This window comes from Neofelis nebulosa, chromosome 10 (genome assembly GCF_028018385.1).
Source record: "Neofelis nebulosa isolate mNeoNeb1 chromosome 10, mNeoNeb1.pri, whole genome shotgun sequence".
NCBI lineage: Eukaryota > Metazoa > Chordata > Mammalia > Carnivora > Felidae > Neofelis > Neofelis nebulosa.
Window position 1 is genome coordinate 65,631,780 of NC_080791.1, and position 27,127 is coordinate 65,658,906.

Below are 27,127 nucleotides of genomic sequence, written 5' to 3' on the forward strand. Positions count from 1 at the left end.
AGCTGCTCTCATTCACTGCCCATCTGCTCCTTCTGCCCCTGCCCATGCTCTCCACGATGATCTTCACATGGAGGACAGTGTTATCTTCTATCCCTACTTTACTAACCTGACCTGGGTTTCTTAAGAGGGATTACCATCGAGACACTGAAATTTCATTTACAACATATATGGAATTAAATAAAGTAAAATACTGGTTCTCCAGGCTTATTGCTCCCAATCTCTCTTAGAAATCAGGGTACACACCTTTTGTCAGAGAATTACATATCATCTTCAAAAAATACACAATTTCTAAAAACAAAAACAAAACAAACTGAAATGTTACTACTCCCCAAACTACACTGATATCTGGATTATTATAATGGCTTCCTAACTCCTACAAGGCTCCAACTTATTCTTCAATTATAATCCATTTTCTATATTACATTATTTGTCACCTTCACTGAAGAGAAAATACAGAACAATATTTAAAGTATTTTCACATGTCTCCCTGTCATTCCAAATTTAAACTCTTCAAGATAACATTCAAGATTCTCCACGATCTGGGGCCTGGCTGGCTCAGTCAATAGAGCCATGCAACTCGATCTCAGGATCATTACTTCAAGCCCCACACTGGGTGTAGAGATTACTTAAAAATAAAATATTAGGGGTGCCTGGATGGCTCAGTCAGTTAAGAGTCTGACTCTTGATTTCTGCTCAGGTCATGATCTCACGGTTCATGAGATCGGCCATTTCAGGCTCTGAGTGGAGCCTGCTTGAGAGTCCCTCTCTCCTCTCTCTCTGCCCCTTCCCTGCTCGCACACACACTCTCTCTCAAAATAAATAAACATTTAAAAAAATAATCCTCCAGGATCTGGTCTTACACAGCTTCTACAGCCTACTATATCTCCCATGGATCTCTTTCATTAACTCACTGATTCAATTAACATGGCCTAATTTCCATCCCAATTTCTATCCCACACAAGCCAACATCTTTTCTGCCTCTGAGCCTTTGCTCATGCTATTCCTAGTCACTTCCCACCCCTCAAAGCTCCTCCTTCATTCTGAAGGAAGCACTGTATAGAGGAAAGAGAACTGACCTAGGAATCAAAATAGCTGGATTCCAGACATGGTTCTAACAAAACCATGTGTGCCTTTGGGCAAGTTCTTGTCTCTCTGGGCTCAGTTTCCCCATTTATTTTCAACGTTTTTTATTTATTTTTGGGACAGAGAGAGACAGAGCATGAACGGGGGAGGGGCAGAGAAAGAGGGAGACACAGAATCGGAAACAGGCTCCAGGCTCCGAGCCATCAGCCCAGAGCCTGACGCGGGGCTCGATCTCACGGACCGCGAGATCGTGACCTGGCTGAAGTCGGACGCTTAACCGACTGCGCCACCCAGGCGCCCCTCAGTTTCCCCATTTATAACCAAGAAGCTTGAACTAGATCATCTTAAGATCCTTCCAGCTTTAAATAACAAAAACAACAACAAACCAACCAAACTCAATCTCGCCTTGAAAGCCTACAAGTCCTCCACAAATTTCTCTAAGGACTTCAGTCCACACTATTCTCTCCCTTCTCTGAACTCCTGTGTGGAATCCAAAATAAATCAAATTGTGCATTTGTTCAACTCAGATATTCTGAGCATTTTTTTGGCCAGATATTATGGTAAAGCCTTGGTAATAAATATAAAAGCAAGTAAGACCCAGACTTGTATGTATCACCTGCATATCCTTTTCCCCTCTACTATTTTTATCCAAGTGAAGTCATGTTAAACATGAACACCAAATGAAAATGACACCACTTACTCATTTAACAAATATTTAAAGAAAACTTTCCACATACTGTTCTAAAAAGTAAGGATACCAGTAAACAGATGGACCAACTCCCTAATCCCACGAAGTTTATTTATTTGTGAAAGCAAACAGGAAAAACACACAAATACATAATATAATTTTAAAAAGAAAAACAAAGGAAGGATTAAAGATTCACTAAGAGAAGTTTGCATAGGATGGTCAGGGACAGCCTCCTCGAGGAGATGCATTTGAGCTGACACCTAAATGAGGGAGGGTACAAACTAGCAATATTCAAGAAGAATATCCCAGGTACAAGGCAAAGGCTCTGAGACAGAAGAGATGGGGAGGACGGTGGACAGCAGGTGGGAAGACTAGAGGCTAGAGCACTTAAGGACTTGGGCAGTAAATCTGAACTATAAATATGAGGGCTAAAGTAGGGGACACACATAATACTTTGGTTGCTATGTGGAGAAGAGACTATAAAGGGACAGCAGAAGAGCTGGGACCAGTTAGAGGCTATACAGAACCAGTTACAGGCTTGGCATTCAGTGTGTAACTGTCTAGGTTCACATCCTGGCTCTTCATCTTTTGAGCTGTGTGATCTCAAGAAAGTTCATTTCTCTGTATGCTCACTTATGGATAGGTCATGTAAATTTCAAAACAAAAATCAATGTAATGTACTATGCTTTTTCCTAAAGAAAAAAATCTTTAAGAAATGATGTGGATTATAAAATATTCTCAGTACCATTCCATCATCCAACCATCAGGCCCATCTGAGCAGACACAGTCACAATGGCCAAAGCAGTCACACTACCTGCCATGCCATTTTCCCTTCTGACTTTGTGTATACATTTTCTGACCCTCTTTCCTGGAAATTTGTCTGGGTGTAAAAGCCTCTCATACTGGCAACATGTCACACTCAGCACCCCTGCCCCCGATCCCCATAGCCCTAAAAATTTCTAGACACCAAAGCCAGAATATTTCTTAAAAAAAAAAACAAAACAGCATCACAGCCTAGGTAAAAAAGAGGGAAAGAACGGAAACAACCCAAATACATATCCAGGGAATCATCTAGGAGTGTCCTTCCCGTCAGTGTACAGAAGTCACAGTGCTTTCACCTAGTTACTATGAGGGTTCATAAAATAACCTCAAGTAGTAAACGTTTTCAATGGAATGGAGGTCTAAGTCAATGAGGGAAAAAAAGAGTTATAACTTTTTCATTTCTTTACTCGATTTCCACAGAACTACATGCCCTTCTGGTTTTCTTCCCTGTCCCATCCACCCATTTCCCTACACCCACAGCCCTAGTAACCTGTCAGGGCCAGCTCTTCTTTTTTTGAAGATTTTATTTTTAAGTAATCTCTGCATCCAACATGGGGCTCAAACTCACAACCCCAAGATTAAGAGTCGCATGTTCCACCAACTAAGCCAGCTAGACACCTCTTGATGTGGTTTCAACCAAGTCTGAGCCTCATACCCTGAGATCTACCCCTGGCCTCCCAGGGACCAATAACAGTGACAAATACATGGGAACTAAGTAGGCAACTTGTATGTGGGCAGGGCTAGGCACATGATACAGCTCTCAAATTGGCTTTCTTGCTTTTATCTAAATCAGTAATAAACAAAAACTGATAAATGTTATTTTACCAATACCTTTCAGCAAAGCTATTTCAAACTAATTCTAACCACTAAGCTACTCATGGGGATTTTTTAAATGGTCCATCTGAAATAAGACACAAAGTGGCCTCTGCCCATCTCCCATGACTCTACTATATCACTTGCTATATAAACGTTTTGGTCCTAAATACTATTCTAATTTAAGACAGTGACCTGTCAAAACACAGATATGGAAAAAAATAGCAAAACAAAACCCTTGGAACTGATTTTTTTATTAATTTGACATTAAGGACTCAAATGAACACTTTGACCTTAAATCCCATTTTTCCATGCTTTCCCTAACCCTATAGAACACTAAATATTCATCTGTAAGCTGGCTTTTCTTCATCTCTAGTACAGATTCTACTGTCCATTGAAAAACAAAAGCTTTGGCTTCCCTCCCATACTAGTAAAACATTTTAAGAGAATTTCCATTCCCCTTGGGTCCCAGTGTGAGAATCACTCTGGTCTGTGTAGAAGCTCTTTGGATCCAAGCACCTAGAATCTATCCTTGGCAAAACAGACCTTCAGGAAAACCCTCTCCAGGTAGTTCTCACTACCAGCCACTGGGTATTTTCTACTGCAGTGGATATTATGCTAAGTGAAGTTCCTGGTAATAGAAAATGTAATCTAACACAACTGGTAGCAAAAATAATTAACCGGGCCCTGTTCACTCACTAGAAAATATACCCCACATGCTCAGCCTCCTTGTCAAGGGTCATCACAGCACCTAGAAGAGAGGGCAGAATGATATAAGCATGGCCACTTCCCAACAGCAGCATTCAAATCAAGAGATATCCAACACCCATATCCAAAAATAATTTCTAACTTTTTAGCTTTACCCATTCACTGATTCATCAAACACCTAATATGATGTTCACTAAAAAAAAAAAAAAAAAAAAAAAAAAGTAGTAAGAGAACAAACAGATGCTTAAAAAGGACTAACCCAGTGCTTTTTCCACAGCAGATATTCAATAAATGGTGAACACAAGTAAGGGTGTATGAATGACAATAATACAGACCAGTGTCTGATAAAACATCCCAACACAAGGATACCTTGGTTAGAGGCACTTGCCACTCCACTCCAATTAGCCTTCAGGATAAAAAGAATAGGGAGAAGGGTAGGGGGAAAATCCACAAATACCTAGATTCAAACTTGTTCTTAGTTAAATTAACATCCAAGATCCCAATTTCACACCAAAGAAAGACAAAAAGCCACTAACATTTATACTTGTCTACTCAAAGTAGTTTCCAGAGCACTGACAATCAGGGTTCCCAACATATTCTAATCACTATGACCTTTATCACAAAATGTCCATTAAAAAGAGTTTTATTTCTTATGCTATTAACAAAGTGTTAAGTAGATTCTTTCTATCATATTTGCTTGGGTATCCTAAGTTCTGGTTTAAACAAATGACTCCCACACTTCTAGAAGGGACTCAGTTGGGATAGTCTGTTGCTTTTAGTGTAATCTTATAAAGGCTGGATTCTTTTTAAGCTCTTAAAGGGGACTTAGGCAAAATTCTTTTGATATTTTTTTAGAAGATCATCTTCAGTATTTACATATGTTACACAATTATTCATGCCGATAGGAAGAAAAAGCACATTTTATTTCCAAAAGGCTCCCTTCACTGAAACCTGTAATTGCTTACATATCTGATATTGACTTCCTGCATAAAACAAAAAACAAAGCAACAAGTATAATCATGGGTCTAAAAAGAGAGTTGTATAAAGAAAAATACAGAGTGCTCAGCTTGTTTAGCCGGACAAAGAGAAAGAAAGGATGAGTCCAGAGAGGCAATCTGCACATTTGGTAGCTGCCACTGGGGCCCAGGAAAGACAACTTGTTCCCTCTGTGAACATTTGTGTGTTGAAGAAGGATGGGAAAACCGTGAAAGCAAGAAACATGAAAAGAAAACTCAGGCTAATAACAAGGAGATAATCTGTGATTATCAGTCTGGAAAGCTCAGAAAATGTTTCTTAGAGAGGTTGTGAAATCTCTTGAGAGACAGCAAATCACTTGAGAGAGATTAAGGATATTTGGAGGCAGAGTGAGTTAAAATAGTCAAATGGTTGTACTATACAGGAGATTATATCTGAGAACCAAAAGGATACCCCAGTCCTATTTTTCTAAAGCTTTCAGCTACCTTAGAAAATCTAAATCACTCCTTTAATAAATGATAAAAATAACAAATGCTTACCAAATATAAAAACATTAACAACTGTGTGAGTAAGCAATGAACCAAAAATGCAACCAAACATCTCTGACATTTAACTAAGAGCACTGTCCAACGTAACTCCTCATCAGGGAAATACAAATCAAAACCACACTGAGATACCACCTCACGCCAGTCAGAGTAGCTAAAATGAACAAATCAGGAGACTACAGACGCTGGAGAGGATGTGGAGAAATGGGAACCCTCTTGCACTGTTGGTGGGAATGCAAACTGGTGCAGCCACTCTGGAAAACAGTGTGCAGGTTCCTCAAAAAATTGGAAATAGATCTACCCTATGAACCAGCAATAGCACTGCTAGGAATTTACCCAAGGGATACAGGAGTGCTGATGCATAGGGGCACTTGTACCCCAATGTTTATAGCAGCACTTTCAACAATAGCCAAATTATGGAAAGAGCCTAAATGTCCATCAACTGATGAATGGATAAAGACGTTGTGGTTTATATATACAATGGAATACTACTTGGCAATAAGAAGGAATGAAATACGGCCTTTTGTAGCAATGTAGATGGAACTGGAGAGTGTTATGCTAAGTGAAATAAGTCATACAGAGAAAGACAGATACCATGTTTTCACTCTTATGTGGATCCTGAAAAACTTAACAGAAGAAGACCATGGGGGAGGGGAAGGGGAAAAAAAAAGGGAGGGAAGCAAACCACAAGAGACTCTTAAAAACTGAGACTAAACTGAGGGGTGGGAGGGAGGGGAAAGTGGGTGATGGGCATTGAGGAGGGCACCTGTTGGGATGAGCACTGGGTGTTGTATGGAAACCAATTTGACAATAAATTTCATATAAAAAAAAGACCTTTATAGTGGAAAAAAATAATAAAATAAATAAATAAATAAGAGCATTGCCAAAGTCACTATTTGAAACCTCAATTCTCAAAACTTAAGAGCATTCTCACAGAAACTCCTACCAAAAGATCACCAACAATGAGGCTTGCCATTCTCTAGAGGAAATCCCAGCTGATTTTCCTTTCTGATCTATAACTACAGGCTACAGATGAAACAAAATGGCTTTCAGGTGACACAAGATAACAAACTACAAGAAGGAACCAAGGGACTAATCAGGGCATGAACTCTGTCTGATGCTAGAGCATTACCCTCACCTAGAAGAACCAGAAAAACTGAGCTAAGAAATCCCTCTGATATCAAACTCCAGACACTTCTAAACAAAAGTGGCAAAGCTGGAACTTGAACCCATATCTTTCGAGTCTAAATCCCCTATGCTGAGAAGTCACATTCCTCTGAGATCCAAAACCCAAACTGAGTCGTCCTGATACGATCAGAGCCGCTCGTGAGAATTTTACCTATCAAAGCCCTATCAATGGGGCAAGCAAGCTCTCCAGTTAGAGGCTCTTTAAGGTAAAAATGGGTATAGAGAACTGAGATCCTATGTTGGGTTTACATTTTTTATTTTACACAAAACTATGGTTGACTCTAACATTAATTAAAATAAAAATCCTTGGGGCGCCTGAGTGGCTCAGTCAGTTAAGCATCCAACTCTTGATTTTGGCTCAGGTCATGATCTCACAGTCCTTAGATTGAGCCCCATGTCTGGCTCTGCGCTGACTGTGGAGCCTGCTTAAGATTCTCTCTCTCCCTCTCCCTCTGTCCCTCCCCTGCTTGCACATGCACAAGCTCTTGCTCTCAAAAAAAAATATATAAACAAACAAACAAATAATAAAAATTCTCTAGCTGACCAACTTGATTTTCTGCCTTTTTTGGGCACAACTCCCCCACTACCTGGTATCCCTTGCCTAAAAACCAATTCTTTAGAGTACTGACAAGTTCAGAGAAAAAGGCCTAGATGTCGCACAAGGAAGAACCAGTTGCACTAGACTGTATTCAAAGTGGGAGACAATTCTAATAAAATGGCTCCACCCACTGCTGCCCTTCCTGAGCCCATTATCTGCAGAGAATCAAAGGGTCTAGCTATAAACTTGGGTATTCAAAGGCCCCCTAAGCTCTCTAGGTGTATATATGAACACAACTTACTGGTAAGAAATGTAGAGGGGTAGGAAGAGCTCTGCACATCTCTAAATCCTGGCTTTCCTATCCCTTTGAAATTCCCACACAGTAACTTTGCAAAGGTATGCTATTGTTCCTCCATGACAAAAAAGTGAAATAAAGTGCATTTTCTCTTAACTGGTTTTATTAAGAAACGGAATCTCAATTCATTTTTACCTTGCCAATACCAAATTTTAAAATTCAGCATTTTTAGGAAACAAGGAAATGTTGGGGGGAAAGGACACCTCAACTTAAATGAGATCTTTAGAGCAGAAGCCCTGGTTTGGGAGCTCAACTTTCCTACTTAGTAAAGGATCTTAAACAAATTACAACATTGATCTCTGTCCTAGGGTAATTATAAAAACAAACAAACAAACAAACAAACAAAACAAAACAAAAAACTTTCACCAAAGCATTGCAAAACATGTGGGAAATACAAAGGACAAACCATGTTGCCCCACATACACATTCCAGTTCAATGTTTGCCCGGTCAGATCCAGCTCTTTTCTAGATCCCCAGAAGCCCTGTGGTCAGTGCAACAAAGTCTTACCCAGTGAACCAAGCTACTGGAGAGGCCAGGAATTTAAACATCCAGGTATATTTCCTACATTCACATTTTTTTTTAACCTCCTTTATTAAGAACTACATCTTGCACCTTACCTGTGATGAGCAAGTTACAAATCCTGTACCCTGATGTCACATTAATCTTCAAAAATGGCTTTGCCCATCACTCCTTTTCTCAAAAATCTTTAAAGCCAGACCATGCATATAGGATAAAGTTGCAACTCCTGAGCCAGAATTCAAGCTGACCAGTCTGCTTCAACTGAACTTCCCACTGCCCATTGTGGAAGGCAGCTGTGGAGGCACAAACTTTAGAGGTAGACAACCAGGAGTTAGAATTCCAGCTCTACCACTCACTACCTGTGTGATCTTCAGCAAGTTACTTATATTTCAGCTCTTCTCTTTGTAAAACAAGAATTCCCTCTCTTTAAGACAAGAGTAACAATACCTACTTCGTATCACTAGAAGATGAAAGAGAGAGTGTGGCATGTGGCACCAAGTAAGATGCTCAGTAAGCATCACATTTCTCCCCAGCTCCAATCCAAATGATCTACTGTCTCTCTTCTTGGAAACTCTCCCTAGCAACTCTCCACCAGGTTTAGAGCCATGCTTTGCTTCAAGGCCTAATTGAAATCCCTTCTCTTCCTTAAAGGCACTCTGGTTCATAATCATATTCTCCTCTGAGCTTCTATAATTAATTCTTATATTCTAAGCCAATGGATCTAAAATTTTTATTCTTCTCTTATGTGTCACTCCTCTTTCCCCAATGAATCCACAAACCCAAGAGCAAAGTTTTTACTAATTATCAGCCAGTCACTAAGTGTTCCATAAAAAATACTTTGAAGATAACACCACTTCCCATATGCACTTGAACAAATCACCCCCATATCTTAGGGAGTTTTTCCAAGGGTAATAGTTACCGGATAAATGAAAAGGACGCTTGTATCTACGTAGTCACAGTGGAACTCTCAGACAAGCCAGCAGAGTCCAGGAAGCCTTTACTTCACTCCATGCATTCAACAGGCTCTTCTTAAGCTCCTTCTTTGTGCGGTCCTTAATTCAGCACGGGAGACAGACTATGAGCAATTTGGTTTCTACCTTTGATCAGCTTTCTGAAATCTAGACTATTTCAGGTTCTTTAGAAACCCATCTCTGAAAAATCTCATCAGTGAAGGGATTCACCTTCTGAAAATACTACTTGGGGGAAAAAAGTAACACAGTCACTTGAGTTTTAATCTTGTGGCCCTATCCCAAGATGGCCAGTTGAAGTGTGTGCATATAAAAGATAACTCAAAACTGTCCTGGAGCTGAGATAATGACCTCTTTCCCATTCCCAAGACCCTGCTGCCCAAACAAGAGAAACACCTGCATGGGATAAAACCAAGAGCTAGACTAAGGCAGCATTAAAACAAATTCTCTCAGTTAGTGAAGTTGTTTTATTCATGTCCAAGTAACTGTAAACTACATTCGTATAAAGATCCCAGGAAAATGCAATAATCCTTAGAAACACTTGAAAATGTTCAGTCTCTTAAATTCTACTAAATTACTAAATTCTTGGATAAGGTAGCACAAACATTGGCTAGTCTTGAGTCACTTAAAAAATACATCTTTAATACTTAGTGCATTTCAGGTGAAGGACAAAAAAGGAAAGCTAATCATTCACCAATACTTGCAGTTTAATTTGTTAAAGTCATAGAGTACAAAGTTAATTTTCCTTTGTTTGCGTTCCGTGTGTGTGTGTGTGTGTGTGTGTGTGTGTGTGTGTGTGCGCGCGCGCGCGCGCGTCCCTCAAGGAGCCTGCATACAACCACCACAGCTGCAGGTTAGGGCTCAACAGCCACAGCAGAGCAGCTTGGCGAGTCCAGGGGACCAACCGGCGGCTGCACGCGAAACCCACTCACAGGCCCGCCGGGACTGCCCGCAGTCTCCTCTGCGCACCGCAGCTCTGCACTTCCCCAGATCCCTGGTCTCCCTGCTCCCCACCCCCAACTGCGTGGCCCCAGCCCGCCGGAAAGGCTGCCCCGACCCACCGCCCAGAGGGCAGTCCCCACCAGCCCCGCCGAGCTGCCCCCCTCCGCCCTGCTCTTCTGCGCCTGCAGAGGCCCCCGAGTGTGGGCGCCCGGCGCGAATACTCACAGAGCTGAAACTTGGCCGGGGCTAGGAGCGGTGAATAGCGGGAAAAGGGCTAGGGCTGCAGCGGCGGGCAGGGCGCGGCAGAGCGGAACCGGCGCCCCTCCTGCCCGCCAGCCGCGGGAGCCAGGGCACGGGCACCCCACCCCCTCCCGAGGGAAGACGGGCTGGGAAAGCCAGGGCGGCGGCCGGACGCTCTTACCTCTTGAGTTCTCCAGCCAGGCTGGGCGCTGGCACTGATGGGGGCTTGTCTGGAGCCGCGCAGCCCGGAGGAGGAGCCGCTCCGGGAGAGAGGGCGGTGGTCGGGCAGGCATCCGCGCCCGGGGCTGCGGCCGGGCTAGGGGGAGAGAGATGGGAGGGAGCACAGATTTGAGTGGAGGGGGGCGTGGAGGAGGTGTGCCTCCACCCGAGACAGAGAGGGTGGGCTGCTGAGCCCGGTGGCGGGGTGTGCTCCAAGGCACTGGAGGGAACAAGAAAACCCGCGCTGAGAGTGTGGAGCTTGGGGGGGGGGGGGGGGGGGGTAGGGTGTGCTGGGGTTGGGAAAATGGAGGTGGGGGGCAGGATGAAGAGTTGGCCCACAAACCGGACGGCCCTCACCTCGGCACCATCCGAACAAGAATTGTCTGGGTCTGGAGCAAAACACAAGGGGATCTGAAACTTTATGTCATTTTCTCATACACACGTGACCCCCCTGCAGTCCAGATGGTTTCAATCACTGGAGGAAAAAAGCGGCTCTGCTGGTATGCACGAAAAGCTGGAGCTGGGAGAGTCTGGGAAAAGCTGCCTGTACAGCTTGTCTGCCTTCAAACAAACCGATGAGCTCTTTCCGTTCTTCCAGCCCTTGGCCTGGGGCAGCCCTGCAAAACCCAAAAAGACATTACAAGAAGCTACGTTTGGTACTGCCAACAGTGGCAGAGGAACTCTGAAAGCAGTAGGGTTCCAAGGAGTTTGATCTGAACCAAAAGTTCCAAGGGCATTCTGAGATTTTGTTTTAAATACTCCATGTGGCTTGCAAAACCCAAAACTAGAATAGGGTGTCATTAAATAAGCAATGGAATACTAGCAGTGAGAATCTGTGATTTATTAGTGGAATTCTGAAAGACATTGTTAACTCAGTGTGACAATCCACTTGGAAAAGAATCATGCAAACCACTTAAAATCCAAACCCACACATACTTGGTGGGATGTTAGGAACCCATGTTACCCAATTTCTCATCCCATAAATCACTATAAATAGACTTTGATATTGGAATGCACAAATCTGACTTTCACAAACCTAGTTATAGCTTGAAGGAGCAAATGTATATGAATGAAGATAAACAGGCTATAAAGGCCAAGACATGTTTCAAAGCCCAGGCCAATTCAATTGTCACATGTCTGAAAGAGGGATTTATTCAGCTCAGAAATAATGGTGGGGTGGGGGTGGGGGCAGGGAGGCACCTGGGTGGCTCAGTAGGTTGAGCATTAGACTCTTGATTTCAGCTCAGGTCATGATCTCAAAGATGTGAGGATCAAGCCCAGAGTCTGGCTCTGCGCTGAGCATTAAGCCTGGTTAGAATTCTCCCTCTCCTTCTGCCCTTCCCCTACTCGCTCACATTCTCTCTTGCTCAAAAATAATAATAATGGGGACTTTAAGATACATCCTAAAAACAATTTAACTTGTTCATGATCAAACAGAAATAGTGGCAAGAATCAAACCGATAAAGTCTATTGTTCCTTTGCCCAAAAAGGATATTAATATAAATCACTGGCACGAACTCTTTATCTTGTAATATTAGTGCCAGAGGATACATTTGGCCTTTCTAGCAGAAGGCCTTATACACAGAGTAACACAGTTGTCTGTGTGTGAAAAATATATCAGCTCTTGGTAAAGTGAATTGATTCTACATTAAGAAAACCCAAGGTTTCCATTGTTGAGGCACACTGGAAAATACAGATGACAACCTGAAACTAGGCAAATCAAAACAAGTTTTACTCCAAATTCAAAATCTAGCAATGAGTTTCTCCTCTAGTTTAGTGAAGTACTTGAACCCTTCAGGAGACCAAGGCCATATATGGATGGACTTAGCCTTCTCCAATCTTCAGTCTCAAATTAGGGTGGTTCTACACTCTAAAAGCAACAAGAGAATTCATGTAGAAGAATCCTTAGGGGACACAAGCCACAGAATGCAATAACACTCCAGGCAAATGCCACATGCAGCTCCTTATGCTGTATAAGGAGGTTCTTAAGTTTCTCACTTGCAAGACTATTAAAACTTCTACTTATTAAAGTCCTTTCTTATGAATGACAACTGTAAAGAAAGCCATCCCAAAAGAAAGCATCAAGATTTTCTTTATTCAGACCCAGGACAGTAACTGTTTTCATCTCCAAGAGCTGCCGCTGCTGCTTCCTATGTGTACTAAAGCAATGTAAGAGGGCAATAATGAGATACAAATAGTTCTTTTTTTTTTTTTGCCAATGCTATTGCAAATTATGCATTGAGCTTTTCTAATTCTTAAGAAAAACCTTAATTAGATCTGCTCTTTCAGAAAGAAAATTAACATCCCTTAAGTTTTTTAAATACAGCCTAAATATAGTCTTGAGTCTAAACTCCACTGATGTCAGTCTCAGTCAGTTAACACTGGCCAAAATTTTATTAGAGACACTGACAACTGAAATGTTTCTAATACTAATTTAAAAGGTGCTAATTAAGTAATTTACATTAATCTAATGTCCACGTCACACAACAAAACTAAGGGAGATGTAAGCTCAAGGACTGGGACCAAGTCTATCTTTGCTAATAATTACATTGTTATGTGCCTAGCACAGTACCCAGCATGAAATATGTGCACAATAAGTACATGGTGTTTGAGTAAATGAAAAATGAATAAAACCACTCCCCATAAGGTGACAATCCTGTAGAGACATGTGACTTGTAAACAACTGAATGAAATCACAGCTTTAGGAAGGATACTAGCAACAGAAAAGAGGAAGAGGTAATTAGCATTAGCTGGCTTTGGGCTTTATTCACAAATAAGAAGAGTTTACAAAGGAATTTGGTATATTTGGTGCCTAATTTAGGGATCTCACAGATACACTTTCTCAAGTCCCCATTATTCAGTCCCCTCAACACAGAGCCAAGACAAGATTTGAGCATAAACATCCTGGCTCTAATTTGGATAGTATGAATACTGTTCCTTTCATCCTCTCAAATACATCGCCTCCACCCCCAAGCCATTTCCTCTGTACTGTCTTCTGTCAGTCTAATGAAAGTTTCCTAATCTTTAGAAGCAGTAGCTTTGCTTCTCTTTGTGTGGAGAAATACAATACACTCTGATTACATGCTTATATTCCATACAGATGCCTGGCAACACATCTTATAGCTAAGAGTCTGTTTAATATTTTAACTTTGAGGGACTTATGATTCAACTATTTTGTTATATACCAAAATAGCACTTGACATCACAGAGATGGGCTTTACTTCCTTTTGCTATTTTAAATCCTGCACTTAAACATGGTGAGTGGCTTGGGTTTTCTGGTTCATAGATTTTGCTTTGGAGTGTTTTTTTTTTTCTTCGAGGGACAAAGGGATTAAGATTTTTGAGGAAGTCTTCCAGGTTTGCAGGTCTAGTATTCATGAAGCAGTTACTTCCTCCTACATACTCTGCTTACAATATTATATGTGGTCTTAATTAAAGGGGGAATTGGGGTCTTATTATGCTTCATGATCCAAATAACCAGGTTTCTCTAAGGCAGGCAACTGGGCAAGAAGGTTGGCCCAGATGACCTACCTTTAGGTTTTCTAGGGCATGCTTTTCTACATATCATTTCCTTCTTTAAATTTTTAATAAAAATTTTATGTTTTGTTTTAAATAACTAAACTTAAATGGTAAATATTGAAATCACTCTAAATAATTACTAATTATTAAAAATTAGTAATAATTTTTAATCACTCTAAATAATTACTAATTATTAATCCATAACCTCAACAAGTACTATTTAATCCAATTCTGTTTCCATTCCCTCTACATTTGAGTAGAACCTCATTTCTAAAGCACCCAATATTCACCCTTGAACTTTTTCCATAAGCTTTAAGACTTAGGGCCAGTTTCAATATAAAACAACTCTGATCTGTAATCTCCAGAAGCCCAGCATGCCTCAGGAGTAGCTATCAAGGTCATCCCTCTGGCTTTTTACTTTCCTCTTTTCCAAGACCCTCAAAAGGCGAACGGGACTTATATTCACACAGTTGAAATGTCAGTAGTAAGAATCCTTATGACGAATTTTTGCAATCAGTAAAGCATAATAGCATGTACTACAACACTAGTTCCTAAAGCTGAGAGCCCTTCAGAATCATCTAAGAAGCTTGTCAGAAATACAGTTTCTGGCTATAGTCCCAGACCTACTGAATTAGAATCTCCAAGGTTAAGAAACACTACACTAAATTAATTGTAAGATCTTTGTCAGTTCTACATAGGCCAATTTTCCCTTAGAGGAAAGCCCCTCTATCACCACACACTCACACAGGCTTCCCAAAAGAAATCAAGCAAGACATTATATGAATTGAAACATAATATAGCTCTTTTCTTCCCAATAAGCAACTTCCTTAGTCACAACTGCCTTTACAGCCTACCTCTGAAAGAAAAAAAAATCCTTAAACTGATGTTTAAAAAAAGTATATTCCTACTAAACAAAGTTTAACAAGATTTCAAAACAGATCATTGAGGACTCAGCATGTTTTGTTAAACAAACAATAGCACGAATAGGTCACTGAAACTATTGATTATATTTCTATCTTTGGTAATCAAGTAAGATAATCCGTAACTGACCTAATGTATATTCTGTTAAAAGCTACTTAGTTTTTAAAATTGTAGAGGATAAGTGGGGCACCGGGGTGATGGCAGGGGGGAGGCCTCAGTTGTTTAAGTATCCGACTTAGGCTCAGATCATGATCTCACGGTTCATGGGTTCGAGCCCCGAGTCAGGCTCTGCGCTGACAGCTCAGAGCCTGGAGACTGTTTCAGATTCTGTGTCTCCCTCTCTCTCTGCCCCTCCTCCACTTGTGCGTGCTCTCTCTCTCTCTCTCTCTCAAAAAAATAAACAAACATTAAAAAAATTTTTTTAATTGTAGGGTATAAGAAACACAGAACCCAAAATTGTGTGTAAACATTTTTTCATTGTGACTTTAAAATATATATATATATATATATATATATATATATATATGTATACGTATATGTAAGATATATACCTGGTTGAAAACTTAAAAAACAGTATAAAAGGATATTTGGAGAAAGAGAATTCTTCCTTCCTACTCCTGTCCTCCAGCTCCCCTCTCTTCAGGCAATCACTGTAGTTTCTTGTATATGCTTCCAGAGATATTCAAAGGGAACAAAAAATTATTTATTGTGTATAACGCATTTTTGGGAGAAGAAGTCCAAAGCCTATAACGGATTATCAAAGAGGTTCAAGATCTCAAAAAAGATAGGAATCCCCATTCTAGAGCAAAGCTAAGGGTTCACGCTCTATTTCAGTCCACTGGAAGGATTAGCAGAATTGCAACCTTCATTTTACTTATGAGCGTTACTACGCACAACTCCAGACTACAAAATAGCTTCAGCGACCAATGTTGGTTAACATGCAGATGTGGTTATAAAATGCCACATCTGTATGTAAATAACTTCCTCATTTTTATGTTTTTCTTAAGCCCTCCAATAAATAGTTCCTTCTGTTACTGTGTTAATAGACTGACAGTGAAAATCTGTACAAAAACTTCTGGCATATACATACCCTCACAACCTGAAATTTTTCTTTTGTAATAAGAGAAAGATTCTATTTATATCTACACAGAATTTAAGGGGGAAAATTGACTTAGTATACTCTTGGTAGATATAATTAACATAAGTTACAAGGTTATTAATAAAGATCTTAAGAACCTTATGTTTTAAGATATACATTATTTTTGTCAAGATGGTAAATCTCATTTGGATTTAAGTGATTATTACTTTCATAAGTGTTATAATTGGGATTTTAACATAAAGCTACAAATAAGCTATTAGTTTGTTAAAGTACTTAAGGGCTAACTGAACAGTTTCCCTTATCCCCTTTTTCAGAACAGAATCTGTTTCCTTGCCTGAATACCATGTAGTACTTTTCACTCTCCCCTTCCTAAGTGTATGAGAGATATAGTACATAAAATCAAGTTTCTTTTCCTATAATCAGCTTACAAAAAGGTTTAGTCTGACCTAGGTCCATTTATTTTTTGCTCTGTAATGCTATTTGGGGTTTTATTCCAAATACCAGGCTATTTACTCTTTACTTAAAGAAAGTGTTAGGACTGTTTGACTGATGAGGCTGGGCAGGCTAGACCTGGGAGAGAATAAAGAATAAGATGAGATACTGGATGCTCTTTAGATGGACAGGAAACAAGAAAAAGCTCAGAAAAGCTCACGAAGACTGAAAGGTCTCCTCACTCGTATGTCTTGCTGAATGGTCCTTTTTATTCTCTCAGGGGCTTAAAGATAATTTTTAATTGGAAGAAATTAAAGTCTAAAAATTTACTGATTTGAAACACTAGTTATCAATTTTTGTTCCAATGGTATCAGTTTTAGATCTAATCAAAATATCCCTAGATTGAAGAATGATTTATCTCTGTCACTAAGCTCACTAAACTTTGCCCCAAAAGCATCCCTGAAATAAGAATTGTGAGAATGTGATCTCTTCTAGTAATTTTCCATATTACTTGCAAAAAAAAAAAAAATGAACCTACAGCAAATGAGAAAAAAAATAGCTATAGCTATTTACTTCTTTATTCACTCAACAAACATTTATTAAACACCTGCAAAAAACTGTCTTTGACATCAATGGAGCATAAAAGAGATAAGTCATATAAGAAAATCTAAAATCTAGTGAGGAAGGTACATATTAACAATATATCAGAATAAAATATGTGGTATAAAAGAGATAAAGAGGAGAAAAAAGAGGAATTTGCAGTAGTAGACTTTCCTCCCAAAAACCGATGGAAAGAGGGTCGGAACTGAATCTTAAGTAATTGTTACAATTTCTTTTCAACAAATAGAAAAGAGGAGGAGATAATTCAAAACCACAGGAATTGCCTGAGCTGTGAACTACTAACTTTAAGAACAATGACTCCTCTTTATTTGACTAAAGTAACAGAGGCTAAAAAGGCAGATTAGTGGAAAACAGTTTGGTGGTTCCTCAACAAGTTAAACATAGAATAACCATATGACCCCACAATTTCAGTCCTAGGTATAAACTGCAAGGAATGAAAACAGGTGTTCAAATTAATTGTGCATGAATTTTCATAGCACTATTCACAATAACCAAAAGGTAGAAACAACCCAAGTGTCCATCAACAGATGAATTGATAAATAAAATGTGGTATATTCATATACTGAAATATTACTTGGCCACAAAAAGGAATGAGGTGCTGAAACATCCTAGAATGTGGATGAACTTGGATAACATTACGTAAGTGAAAGAAGCCAGACACAAAAGGCCACATATTGTATTATTCCATTTATATGTACTATCCAAAACAGGTAAATCCAAGAGACAAAAAGAAGATTAGTGGTTGGCAGGGGCTCGAGGGAGGGAGAAATAAGTATGGGGTCTCCATTAGGAGTGATGAAAATGTTTTGGAACTAGACAGAAGTGATTGTTGGACAGCATCGTGAATGCAATTAATGCCATTGAATTCTGCATTTCAAATGGTTAATTTTTATGAAGTTGTATGAAGTCCAACTTAACCTTAAAAAAAAAATAGGGAGATATGGGTCTGTGGTAGATACAACAAATGTTTACTAATATCCTGCCCAGTCCCCAGAAGTCTATATGTTCCATTCACCCTACAATTAGGTAGGGCCATATGACTTTCTAGCCAACAGGTTGTGAGCAGAAATGACTCATGTCACCTCCAGGCCAAAATTTCTAAGAATGAGTGAGAGGGGAACCTGGCTGGCTCAGTTAGTAGAGCATGCAACTCTTGATCTTGGGGTCATAAATTCAAGCCCCATGTTGGATGTTGAGCCTACCGAAAAGAAAAGAAAAGAAAAGAAAAGAAAAGAAAAGAAAAGAAAAGAAAAGAAAAGAAAAGAAAAGAAAAGGAATGAGTAAGAGATGTGCATGCCTCTCTTCTCTAACCACACAGATCCAAAGCCATGTGAGACAATGGGGCAGAATGGGTCACTGAATAAAGTAGTGCCTCCCTATTGACCCATGCTGGACATGTTATATGAGTAAGAAATAGACTTTTTTTGAGAGACAGAGGCAGAGACAGAGAGAGACAGTGAGTGACAACAGGGGAGGGGCACAGGGAGACAGAATCCCAAGCAGGCTCCATGCTCAGCATGGATCTCACAACTGCAAGGTCATGACCTGAGCCAAAATCAAGAGTCAAATGTTTAACTGACTGAGCCACCCAGGTGCCCAAGAAATAGACTTTTATTGTCTTAAGCCACTGAAATTTCAGGGGTTGCTATTGCAGCATAGGCTAAACCTACTCTGACTGACACAGGGTCAGATCTAGGAAGGCTAAAAAAGCAGTACTAAGAAATTTGAATTTTATTCTGAAGGGCATGAAGAAACAATGCTTTTGAGGAAAAGAGTAACATGATGTGCATTTCAGGAATATAATTATGGATGCAATGTGCTGAGTAAATTAGAAACAAAGATAGTCTTCAACCTTGGTGCACATCAGAAATCACCTGAGAACTGTAGTCCTCTTCCAATTCCTTTATATTTCTTTACAGAATAAAATATGTGTTCTCTGGGGGAAAAATCATCTGAGGAGTTTATAAAAATGCAATGCTGTAGTCCAGGATATGTCTAGAGATTCTGATGCAGAATCTCTAGAGGTAGGGTCTAGGCAGTTATAATTGAAAAAAAACTCTATGGGAGATTCTAGACTACAGGTTAGAGTCAAGGAAAAGATGTCTAGCTCAGAGATGACCAAAATTACATGCTTAGTGGATTCAAACAGTATAATAGAATAACTATTTTCTTAACAAATGGAATAAGTGCTTAGAGAGCTTCTGTTAAAATAGTTATGAAAAAGTTACTCACATTACCATTTGTATAGTCATAGTTATGACTTTGAAAATTTAAACATCAGTAAGATGGGGGTGACAGTTTGTATGTGTCTACCCTATTGTTAAGTGTAATCTACCCCAACATCTCTGTTAGCTTGAGAAACATGGCTGATACACTCAAGTCAGAGGACAGAGCTGCCCTCAGTCTCCTGGAAGGCCAACCTCTTCCCAGCACTCACATCTATCTTATTTCCTCCTTTCTTTCCTCTTTTCTTTTCTTGCAGAATAACTAGCATTCCATTCGGTCTTTAGTTCCTTCCTCCCAAGTATCTAAGTCATCAGCCAACCTTCAAGTCATCAAGACTTAAAGAGCCAAGATTTAAGGGCTCAAAAAGTCTGGGTTACAGATGCATTGGAAGCTGTCACTCTAACCTCTGTGTGTGTGTGTGTGTGTGTGTGTGTGTGTGTGTGTGTGTGTGTGTGATTTTTACTACCAATTGTAATTTTTTAAGAGTCTCAGCTTTCCAGCATACAGATCTAATACCATGAGGAAATTGATCCTTTACCAACCAAAATTCAGTTTGTGTTATAAAAACAAATCTTCAGAGCATCTCAGGAAAAAGTGATCTCTGATAAAGAGCATTGAAGTTGACTGACAAAAAGTACCTTTATGATTTCTGAAAACCTACTGAAAGGTGCAAAAGAAACTGACAGGCTTCACTACAAACCGCCTCACCGTACTGAATACTGCTCAACAATCCTTTTTTCATTATTCCTAGTGATTAAGATTCTTTTCTTGCTTTTCACAACAACGGTCCCAAGTTTGTATATTTTCAAAACTTCTAACCAATTACTGTTAGCAGGCAACCTTGCCCTCATCGCTGAAAAAGCAGAGGTGTATTTTCCTTGACATTCCTCTACTATGTCAAAATGCATCTGCTTGCCTCCCTAACTCTTATCTCAGAAGCATGCCTATTCCTTTTGAAGAATAACTCTACTATGTTGGATCTTTTGTTTCCTGCATCTCATGTCTTCCTCTTTCTTTTTCGATCCCTGTTGTAGTTTCTGAGAAAGGGTACATAGGAGGTAAAAAAAAATTGATACAAGGCTGAAAATGATTTCAAACTATTCTCCCACTGGACTGACAGTTTAGGCTGGTAAAGAATTCTAAATAAAAAATATTTTTTATTCAGATTTTAGAAGTTATTGTTCTACTGGTCATATGCTTTCTAGTATTGCAGCTGGGAAATATAATGCATTTTTTGTGTCTGCTAGCTTGGAGGATCTTTCCTATCTGAAATCTGAAATTTCATGATGATGTGCCTGCATATGGGTACTTTTTCAAACATTGTTCTAAGGCACATTAAAAGTAGGCCCTTTTAATCTGGAGGCTCATATTCCTTGATTTAGTTCCAATAAATGTTTTGTTTTGTTTTTCATAGATTTCCTCCCCTAATTTTCTCTAATTTCTCTTTCTAGAACTCCTATTTATATGTTGGACCTCCTAGATTGATCCTTTATTTGTCCATCTCATTGTCTTTTTCTTCTACCTTATGGGAAATTTTATACATTTTTCCTTCTAACTCTTCTATCAAACTCTACATATTGGCTTCATTATGCTCAGTCTCATAAATAACTTGTCATTTCCTGAAAATGTCAAGAAGGTTAACACTTTTGATAGGCCCAAATCAAAGGTCACCTTTTCAGTAAAGCCTGCTCCTAGGCAGAATGAATTACTCCCTCTCTTTGCACTCAACGCACAGTCCATAGCCCAGAACATCTGTTCACAAGTATTGTTCACCATGACACCCAATCTGTTGATTCTGCTAGAATGTGTACCCCTTGAAGGTGTATCCATCTTCAATATCTAGTAAATGACAGCTACCCAATAAATGGCTGTTGCATTACAGTAATTTCAAAAGAATATATAGTATAAATATTAGATTATGTGATCATTAGCTAACCAAAGAATGTAAACAGAAACCCAACCCTCTAGAAAAAATTATATAAGCTTAAAAATGCACCTGTGAATATTTTTAATCTTAAAAGGTTATTATTTTTTAACCAAACATTCCCAATCTTATCCAAAGGCACATTCTTCATAGTCACTCACACATATGCAAATTCAGAATTTAAAAAGCTAATTCACTTTTAAATCATCTGCTTACCCAACCAGGCACCTGAGGAGTTTCCTTAGATTACAGTATGTATTTGTTGTTGCTGTTGTTTGGAATAACCAAAAATACAGCAAAAAAGGCAAGAAGAGATTTCTTTAGAATGCATCACCCATATAAAAATGTTAGTAACGGGTAGCCAACCCTCCAGTAATCTTTCCAGAAACATTAGGTGATTAAAGAGTAAGGAACAGAAAGACACTCCTGAACACTAACTACAGCATGGCTACTGAAGGCATTACAAGGCTCAATAAAGAATGTTCATTCGTATACAGGGATTTAAGCGCTGTAAGGGATTTTTGTTTACTTTAGTTTTGGTTTGATTTTCTTTTTTAAACCATGCCCTAATGCCAAATGTTACTTTTTTTCTCTCTCTCTTTCCTGTTGAACTGATGCTATGTTAAGATACAAGCACAAACATCTCATAAGTGTTTTAAATCCATCCAATTGTTCAAGAAGGCATACGTGCAGGGCCAATGAAGCCAAAACATTAGAGCTAGGAATTTTGATGAAGATAATAATTGCTTACAGACCAGCTTGTTTTAACTTGCTGAACAAAGAACACAATTTTATACCACATTTTCATCACAGGCTTCTTCTCTGCATAATCACTACTATAATGAACACTTTTAAAAGGGAGATTATCTACAGGTTAAAGAGTAAGGAAGTTATCAATTAGATTCCATCATCTTCAAAATTTCACTTACTCAAACTTTATATTAATTAAAAAAAATTTTTTTTGCTGGCCTAAGCACTGTTTTGAATCTTTACAAACCATTTGTTTAGTGTACACAGCATAAATCTGAAAACAAAGACACTCGGTAAATTTCTAGTGCTGCCCTGGATGGCTCTATAACCATGGGTATGTTAATAACTTCTTTGTATCTTCATTTATTTCTGGGACATCCCTAGCAATATAGTTTCATCTTTCTCATATAAGAAAGCTGCATTCAGGCTCTGTGCCTATGTCAGGAGTTCCTCTCCCACTCCTTCTCCCACTAAGTTACTTTCATCACTTGTAGGCCCCTGCAATAATTCAATATTCAACCAAAATTTATTAAGGACCTACTCCATGACAGACAGTGCAGTGAGGGGGAGGATGAGCTCGGTCTCTGAGAGGACCGTGATACTAGTTCCCTGACTAACAGAGAGGATTGTCTCAGTCATTCTGCTTGTTTCACCCTGACTCTGGATCTCCTATTCTTTACTTCCCCTGGAATATATAGCTGGAAGTCCTAAAAATTAAGGTGGTGTAGATTCACAGGATTGGGCTGAGGCTGTCAGTCAGTACTCAGATTGTTGCTGGGCCAGGTAGTCTGGGAACCAACACGGTTTCAAGACAGATAAGAAGTCATGGAATGGACCAATGTCCCCAATTCACAAGACCAAGATAACTCTTTGTGCATGATAACAATGGTGACCCTATCTTTTCTAAATCATTTTGCCCTTACAATTCCAGCCTCCAAGACAGAACGCTCTAGACTCTAGACTATGTTGACTCTTGATTCCCTTATTGCAGGGAGCCATTCATCTCAGCACATAGGCCTTCAGTATCAGTTGTGGAAAAGCAGGGTCATGTCTTCCAACTATGTCTGAAACCTTGTAAATTACAGAGAAAAGGAGGGTGGGAAATGTGAGATCTATGCTGTCCAGAGTATTAATGGGACAAATTCTAATGGCAACCTTAAATTTGAGACCCTAAACTTTGGACATATGCTTATCATTCCCCACCTACCCATCTCACTGGTGTTTGTATGCCAACCTCCTGTACTTTTGTCTCTGATCTGTTGCTTGCCCTGATCCTTGCCATTCAGTAGTCATCTTGTTCCAATTCATGGCCTTCTTCTGACCTTGGATCATGGATACGCTCTGAATCTGAACCACTTACCTGGCTCCAGTTCCCCAGCCTAGGCCTGATCATAAACTATTCTCTTGCCACCTTCCCATGCCATTCATTTCAGGGTCATCACAGCTTCTTATCCTTCTTCATCTACTGCTGCCTACCCTGGTGCTGGCTAGAGTTTTAGAATCCTTTTTAGTTCATTCTGGTAGGACAAAGAAGGTAAGTAATAATATATTTAACAACAGTGTGCAGAGAGGACCTAAATTTGCCAACATTTAACTGTAGTAGGTACTGAAGTTACTGTATTTTTCCTGTATCTCAAATTTCTCATCTTTATATTAATACACTGGCTGTCACATTCCCTCAAAGATACATTTATACTTAATTAAAATAGCATGCATTCTGGGGTCACAATAAAGCTATAATATGCTCTTATATTCCTAACTATATAATGAATATTAAAAACATTTAGAAACAAATTGACTCCCTAAAAGGAATAAAAATTTTGAGTAATTTTTATTTTTTAAACATACTATTATCTTACTTCAGAAAATATTTCTGAAATGTTACATGAAAAGAAAAAGAAAAATATTATAAGTCAATTAAGCAGAGCATACTCTTCAGAAAAACTCAATAGTGGGTTCTGTTTCTTAGTGAAGAAGGATTTTGCAAATGTTAACACTTATCCCATGATTAATAAGTTTTATATATTCAGATATAATTGCATTGAGTTTTCTGAAAAGGAGACTTAGATTAACAATCATATGGGAAAAGGAATATTCTAATTACATTTTATTGGGTTAATTCGCTTTAAGGCTTTGACTTCTCTGCTAGTCAATTACTAAAACAGAGGCATTTTTTTTAGAATTTAAAGACACAGGAATTTTCATTGTGCTAACATAAAGAGGAGACCCAAAAGTGTTACATAAACTTTATAAAGTTTAAAAGAGTTAAAGGAGATTCCTCATCTCAATTCCTAGGAGATGCTGTATCTGGAAGGGTAAACAGAAGCAAATAGTTTTCTGAAATTGTGCCAAGGCTACATGTCAACTGCCTGGCAGGAAATGCTTTTGGAGGGCCTAGATAAACAGACCATCATCTTTTTTTGGAAAAATCTTCTCCTTTGGATTCTTACAAAGCAAATGTACTCAGTTTAAACTAGCATCATAAACACAGTAAGCAGAAAAGGATTATAAAATCATGGTACCTATAGGGTTTATGTCACTTAAGTGATCTGTCCTTCACTTTTAACACACAAGAACCTCAACTGTTCAGCGAGCATAGACTCAATACACGCATATTGAAATCTGTGGTAAATTAAACCTCATCTTTCCATTAATTTTCATTGCAATTTTGGTGAAGCTTTATCTTATGAGAAAGTTTCATTTAGCAGTAGCTCTTAATATTTTAGCATTATACAATGATATTTTCTTACATTTATGTAGCAATGTGTCTTTCCAAGTATTTCACATCCATGATTTTAATTTTTGTTTTAACATCTCATTTTATAAGTGCTAGCACTGAGACTAAGCTAGGACTTATAAAATGAGATGTCAGCACAAAAATTAAGTCAAAGAATAAGTTAGTCAGAGGACCACACCTAAAACCAATTAGTCTGAAACATTCTCTAGTCCATTTCCTTCTGTCCCTCTGTCCATGTTATGCATCAGATAATGGACCCTCAAATCTGGCTATCACATTTATTAAATAATCCTTTGACCTCACTTGACTTTTACTTTCTTAAAATCCAAAAAGGAAGATGAGGATCTAGCTGTTGACTCAGAATGCCTACTATCAGCCAGAGAAATCTTCTGCCCTGTGTCAAGCCTAGCGAGCTTTTTGCACCTCCTCTCTCCACAAGGCTGCATGTTCTATTTGGCTACTATATTCTTCTCCTCCTTCCTCATAATGAAAGCATCCTCTGCCCCACTCACCTTATGCCCAATCTTGCCCAGTCCACGATAAAGAGAAAATTTCCCCGGCCCAAGGAACAGAGTAGTACAAAAGATGACATACCTCTCTACCTGCCATGCCTCACCCCTATAATCAAGTAACTTCAGATAATAATTTGAGCCATCTCAACTTTGGGATCCTCGTTCATTGTCCACAGCCACCAGGCATAACTTTCAATATCCCCCCAATCTGTCCCATCTCTCCCAAATAGGACATCTTTGCCTTAGTTACTATTGGGTCTCATAAGGAAAAAAAAAAAAATACAGAAACTTTTTCTGTAGACCATTTTATGTTGTCTACACAATGTTAAGAGGATGGTGTATAAGTGGAAAAAAGTCACAAGCTGAAGGATACGAATATTTGAGTGTGAACAGCATATTTTAAATAATATAATCACCATATTACTTATTAAATTTTTAAATGTATTTCTATTATTTCTTAAAATGGGATACACCTATAATCATAATTAGATAGACTTAGCACAGACCAGAATATATAACCATGGTTTACTCAAAAATGTTGTAATTCCAACCCTGGAAATTTGGCTTCCTACTCGACTTATGAGAGCTTCCTGAAATGCAAATACATTCCAACATCAATATAGAACAAAGATTTAAATGACCACTGAACAAATAAAGAAATACTGATAGAGGAGCGCCTGGGTGGCTCAGTCAGTTGAGCGTCCGACTTCAGCTCGGGTCATGATCTCACAGTCTGTGAGTTCGAGCCCCGCGTCGGGCTCTGTGCTGACAGGTCAGAGCCCGGGGCCTGTTTCAGATTCTGTGTCTCCCTCTCTCTCTGACCCTCCCCCGTTCATGCTCTGTCTCTGTCTCAAAAATAAATAAACGTTAAAAAAAATTAAAAAAAAAAAGAAATACTGATAGAATAAATATAAATTTCATCCTAAAAGAATATGTAAAAGTAAACCTCAAGAGAGTCAACAATTGTGTTTTAAAAAGCTAGGAAGGATGTAAAATTGGAAGGGAATGGTAAGATCTAAATATTAATTTTTAAAAAGCTGCTACATCAGTCAGGATATATGGTGTCAGTTTTTAGGACATTAAAACTCTACCTAGGGGTAATTCCAGAATGATGGATTAAGGAGATTGGTAAATCATCTGTCCAAAGCCACAAAAAAACTATACAAAATTGTCAAAAAAAGCATTTCAGCCTTTTTGTTTTTTGGGTTTTTGGTTTTTTTTTTTTTTTTTTGGAAATTGACCAGAGGTACACAACAAATTGAAAAGCACTTATTTTGGGGGCACCTGGATGGCTCAGTTGGTTAAGTATCTGACTCTTGACTTTAGCTCAGGTCATGATCTCACGGATCGTTGAGATCTAGCCCTATGTGAGGCTCCATGCTGAGTGTGGAGCCTGCTTGGAATTCTCTCCCTTCCTCTCTCTCTCTGCACCCCTCCCCACCATGGTGTGTCTGTCTGTCTCTCTCTCTCTCTCTTCTTTCTCCCCCAAAATAAATAAACAAACATTTGGAAAGCATTTATTTTTAAAATAAATAAATAATAAAACTACTGAACCTCTGTGAGAAAAGTGGGACTCTGGGACAACAGAGGCTGTTCCCACTCTCTTTCCCTGACCCCAGCGCCAACACAGTAGTTCTGTTAAGACAGGACAAGTCATGAAAATCAGTAGTTCTACCATTGGAGGGCACTGACTTGATTTGGTGCCTAGGGTATTGTCAGAAACAAGTGACCTTAGAAAACAAGTGGTAAACGATCAGAGAAAATCAACATCACAGCTGGCTG

At 39.1% G+C, this 27,127-nt stretch overlaps 1 protein-coding gene across 10 annotated transcripts in view; it reads right to left on the reverse strand.

The window, feature by feature from the left end:
- DENND2B (DENN domain containing 2B) overlaps positions 1–27,127 on the reverse strand; it is a 178,454-nt gene that overhangs the window by 146,433 nt on the left and 4,894 nt on the right. For 5 of the 10 annotated variants that reach the window (XM_058688157.1, XM_058688164.1, XM_058688155.1 and 2 more), the window contains exons 3-5: positions 10,962–11,221; positions 10,567–10,701; positions 9,155–9,287 (exon numbers count right to left, since the gene is read on the reverse strand). The gene's annotated coding sequence lies outside the window, so the exon portion shown is untranslated. Of the gene's footprint in view, positions 1–4,105; positions 4,158–9,154; positions 9,288–10,370; positions 10,392–10,566; positions 10,874–10,961; positions 11,222–27,127 lie in introns of those variants that run through there. The other 5 variants (XM_058688158.1, XM_058688156.1, XM_058688161.1 and 2 more) reach the window with 5 other exon arrangements.